A 4,903-nucleotide genomic window follows, 5' to 3' on the forward strand; every position below is an offset into this window, starting at 1 on the left:
TTTCTTAATCAAGTCCTCTTCCTTTTTGGTTAATTTTGGTGGCTCTTCTTCTTTTTGGATCTTCTTCCTTTGTTGCTGGCTTCTCTAACTCCTCTTTTTCAGATACCATTCCTTGACAATTGATGGAGGGTGGTCTGTCTTGACAGTCTTCTTAGATTTTGTGGATTAGTTCTTCTGCTCGGTGGATTTTAGAACAGTTTTTACACTGTTTTCACCTTTATGTTTTACGGCCTTTTATGTTAAAACTGGTGGAGTGGTCTCAAGTTTCTCCCCTGTCACTCAAAGTTCTAAATTTATTTTTCTTGTAGCGTAAGTTATCTGGGGAGGTTCCTCATCGTGGCCAAGAGGACGTCACCTAATGTTTCTAGTTCTTAAGGTTTTCCTTGTGTTTCACCTACATGGTAGTTACGTAAATCATCGTTGTTTAGTCACATATTCATAATTTATTCATCTATTTAAAGACTAATGAGTACCAAAATTACATACATGGATTCAAATTGTCTTAGATATGAGGCTTGTGCTTATACCTGCTCAGAAAAAAAAGCATTGCAAGCCTGCTCTACCCTTTGTTTGTCAGTCTATGGAGATATCCTCTACCCTTTGTTGAGGATGGCTATATCAACGGCAACTACTGGTGTTTTCATTTAGATTCCTGTTTTGCCTATGGTAAAGGCCTTTTCGCTAAATTTTTAGTATTGAACTCATATGTCCTCTTCTGAGTTTGGAGTGGTAGTCCTATTCTACCTTAGTAAAACCAATGTTTAAAAAATTTAATCAAAGACCATCTAATCTCGTAGCTACATTTTTTCATTCCTTATGGTCGACTACATTTTGTTACTTTGTTATGAATTCAAAATAATAATATAAAATGTAAAAGTGAAAGAATAAATTGGAAAAAGAATTGCGGTTAAGAAGGATAAAGATTCTCTTCTCTACACTATAATTCGATAACGGTGAACCTTTCTCTTGCGCCGCTACGAGAAACAGCTCGATCGCCTCATGTGGTCTCCCAGAGAACACTATAAATTTTGTGTTTTTGATCTAAATCGGAGTTTCTGTTTCTTTGTAAGTTGTAGTTGTTTCTTTTCCTCTTTGTTTTTAAAACTTTTCTTCTTTTACTTGTGCTCAATTTTTTTTTTCTAGCAGGAATAATATCACAAATTAAACTTCACATTAGAACATAACACACAACTGGGACAAGTTTGCAATTTACATATGGTGAGAAGTGTATGAATGGCTAAAAACTAATGGTAGTTATTTTTCTCCCATTTTCAACTCTTTCTATTTTTAATAGTCTTCGAAATCTAAATCAACTTGCGGCCAGAGCAAGTTCAGTTTGTCTGACAGAGCTCGCAGATCCAGTAGGCTGATTATATAAGTAAGACTTGAAGCTGCATCATTTTCTTTCCTCGCTTCGAGTTGTCACTGAGATGTCTCCGGTGGCGTTGGAAGAATGAAATCTGTCTCTTTTTTTAACAACTATAGAAGAATGATTTCTGTCTCGGCTCCTTTTATGCTTCATGTGAAATCAATGTACCAAATTACAAATGAAGAACCGGGGTTTTGAAGCATCAGTTTATTCCTATTTTGAGCTTTGATACAATAAATATAGATGAGGAAAGCTTGCTGAAATACATACCTGTTGGGCTGGTGACTCTTAGGAGTTTAGGCTCTTTGATTGTTGTACGTGATTTCCCCGTTCTTGGATCCAAGTTATCACTTTTCTTCATACCAACTCTTCCCCTGCAAAACAAATATTTAAATCTATCAACACACGTGATCACATAAAAAAACATTGTTAGTTTATAATATACATACATGACTATAGTATCATTCGATATTTGATTAAAGTTTAGGGTTCTTTCTATACCTCTCACATGAGAGCAAAGGAGGCAGCTCCGCATTTGTCTGGATTATATGATAAATCCCCCGAAGATCAACCACTTTATTCGGAAACTCCTGAAATCTTTAACTCAGACAACCTTCATACTGATGTTGTGGTCTAAACATCTTAGTTTGACAATGAAGCTGGTTCTTTTCCCATAATTCTTCATTTGGTGGTTGTTCAATCTAAAGAGAACAAACCCACACACAAAATTCATCAAAAACTACAATCTGGAATGAGTAAATTCGGCATATCATTTTTGGTCTCTTTCTCACCTAGGTTCTCCCTTTAAGAAGTAGTCTTCTGGTTAGAATCTTAGAGTAAACACATCCGAGCTCCAAAGATCAACTGAGACACTATAACACATAATTAATCACAATTTTTTTTGAATATATAAAATATTTCGTCTTAGTGTTTTGAACCTAAATAAAACAAAAGGAACTAAAGAGCACAACTAAAACAGAAATTAAAGAGCCGCAAACAGAAACATCAATACTGAAGACACTACCAAGCGACTGTGGTGATGATGTTAAAGTACCTGAAACCCAACAAATGTTTTAGATATCCACCTTCAAATCACCAAGAAGAACAGATGAGTAAGCCTTTGTGATTGGGATTTTCCTTTGTTTTCTGGAGAACCAAACAATGTGAAGGGTAGAAGGCTAACCATTTTATAGATAAACAAAACCGCCTTGGAGTTGGATTGGTATTATCATTGAATGAGACGCCGTGCTTGATTCGTGTCGGTGGATTTAACATCTCTTAAAGCCGATGAATGAAAACAACTTGTAACGTATGGGGTTAAGGACCGAATATGAAACGACGGCTGCTTGGATACCAAGGTTCTTGAGGACGATTCGTCTGACTTGATTTCCAGTTTGACCTAATTGGATATTGAAGATAAAGAAAACCGCCTTGGAGTTGGATGGGTATTATCATTGAATGAGACGCCGTGCTTGATTCGTGTCAGTGGAGTTAACATCTCTTAAAGCCGATGAATGAAAACAACTTGTAACGTATGGGGTTAAGGACCGAATATGAAACGACGGCTGCTTGGATACCAAGGTTCTTGAGGACGATTCGTCTGACTCGATTTGCAGTTTGACCTAATTGGATATTGAAGTAAAGGATGAACCCCGAAGAAGACGACCTTTTACTTTTTCAGGTCACGACAAATAATGCGTCCCGTAGGCCACAAATGAATGACCCGTTGCAGCCCAAGGAAACCCTCGTAGAGACCCATTAACAACAATCCCAATACGACAGTAATAAAACTCAAAGTGGGAAGGACACGTGTCGACTCCTCCTCCCTCTATTTAATGACGTGGCAGAAGGAGGAATGAGAGAATCACATCTTTATAGTATAAGATATATAATTTGATATTACTGATTTCGGTTTGAACTAGGGATATCAATCAAGTATTTTTATAACTTAGAAAATAACTGAGTGTTTATTCAATTTTTACTATGTTAGTTCGAGATATGTTTAGGTGTCCAAGATAGTATAAGATTTAGTTCGGATTGGATGTTAACTAAAACTAGTTGGTTGTTTTTTTTTTGTCAGCAAAACTGGTTGGTTTATATGTATTAAACACCTAATAAAAATGTTTTTTTAAAGAATACTTGATAAGAAAAAGTTGAGAGGATCATGCGGGTCTCGTAGTGATTAGTCTTTGGACCTAGAAAGCTTTTGGATCACACTATATGGTTATAAAAAAAAAAAAAGTTGAGAATCAAACAAGGAGATATATATGTACTCTTTATGTTTTGTACGGGACATGAACGGACAACTAACATTTGTCAAAATTTATGTTTCTGTTATGAAAGTCAAATAACACAGCCACCGCAATTGTTGAAAATATAAAGACGTGGGGCCCGCTGCACTATTTGCACAGTGATTTTCTTTCTATATATACGAACGTTTCGTTCGTTGTATAATACACGCCTCAATCTCTTCTCTCTCTATAATAAGAAACTTTCTCTTCCTATATCAGTGTTAAAATTTCTACGGGTATAAAATTTTGCCCTTATCTAAATTCCTGCGATACAATAAAATACAAGTTCTTTTTATAACACGTTATCAGCACGATCACTCTGCATTCGGTAAAATTTATTTGTATCATTTATACCCTGTTATAATGGTCGGTATACCGCCTCTACTATTATTTATATCATGTTATAATGGCCGGAATACCGTCTATATTATTTACAAGTAATTTAATTTATTTATTGGTCGGCCGAGCCGCCTTATATTCTGTTTATTATTTATTGGTCGGCCGAGCCGCCTTATATTATGTTTATTATTTATTGGTCGGACGAGCCGCCTTATATTTTGTTTATTATCAATTGGTCGGCCAAGCCGCCGTATAATTTATTTATTACTCTGCATTGATCGGCTGAGCAGTCGCATGATTTGTTGTCATAACATAAATATTTCATTGCCATAATTTTTTTTACTTTTATGAAATTTTATAGATTTGATTGACTATTTAATACGATATTTTCAGACTGATTTTAGGTGCACTCGATTTAACACCAACGGTCACAAAGAAATTTTTTCAAAAATTTCCCCTTTCTCCAACGGTCATGAATAGTTATTTTCATCTATAAATACACCTCATTTTCACTCCATTTCCTCATCCAAAAACATTTCATCTTCTCTCAAAAATTTTCAAATCGCTCTCCTCCGATTTTTTCAAGAAAGATGATTCGCGCACTTTTGTTTTTATGTGCCATTTTTATTTGTGTTTCTATTTATGGTTTATTCGTTGGAGAATTTACTCCGAGTGAATTTAAGATGAATATCGGTTTAATTTTATTTACATCGCTTCTCCTTGTAATTGCTTGCATGATTAATGTAAACGGTTCCTTTTAATATTAATAATATTCTAATAATTTTTATTTATGTGCTTTAGAAATACAAATGACAAAAATCGAGAAACTTCAGTTTCCGGCATTGGAAGTAACTGGGACAAACTACACGGCATGGGTTACAAACATGGAGCTTCATCTAGATTC

General features: G+C 35.2%; 1 long non-coding RNA gene across 2 annotated transcripts; it reads right to left on the reverse strand.

Annotated features, from left to right (window-relative positions):
- Positions 1-1,152: 1,152 nt before the first annotated feature.
- On the reverse strand, positions 1,153-3,835 carry LOC111215416. Of its 2 annotated transcripts, none has more exons than XR_002664388.2 (5): positions 2,424-3,835; positions 2,161-2,233; positions 1,871-2,070; positions 1,640-1,743; positions 1,153-1,516 (listed from the first exon to the last, which is right to left on the reverse strand). It is a non-coding gene; the product is annotated as an uncharacterized LOC111215416 (long non-coding RNA). The 2 variants fall into 2 exon arrangements; XR_002664387.2 differs by having other exon boundaries at positions 2,161-2,241; positions 2,424-3,832.
- Between the last annotated feature and the right edge of the window lie 1,068 nt (positions 3,836-4,903).

This window comes from Brassica napus, chromosome C1, assembly GCF_020379485.1.
Source record: "Brassica napus cultivar Da-Ae chromosome C1, Da-Ae, whole genome shotgun sequence".
Classification (NCBI taxonomy): Eukaryota; Viridiplantae; Streptophyta; class Magnoliopsida; order Brassicales; family Brassicaceae; genus Brassica; species Brassica napus.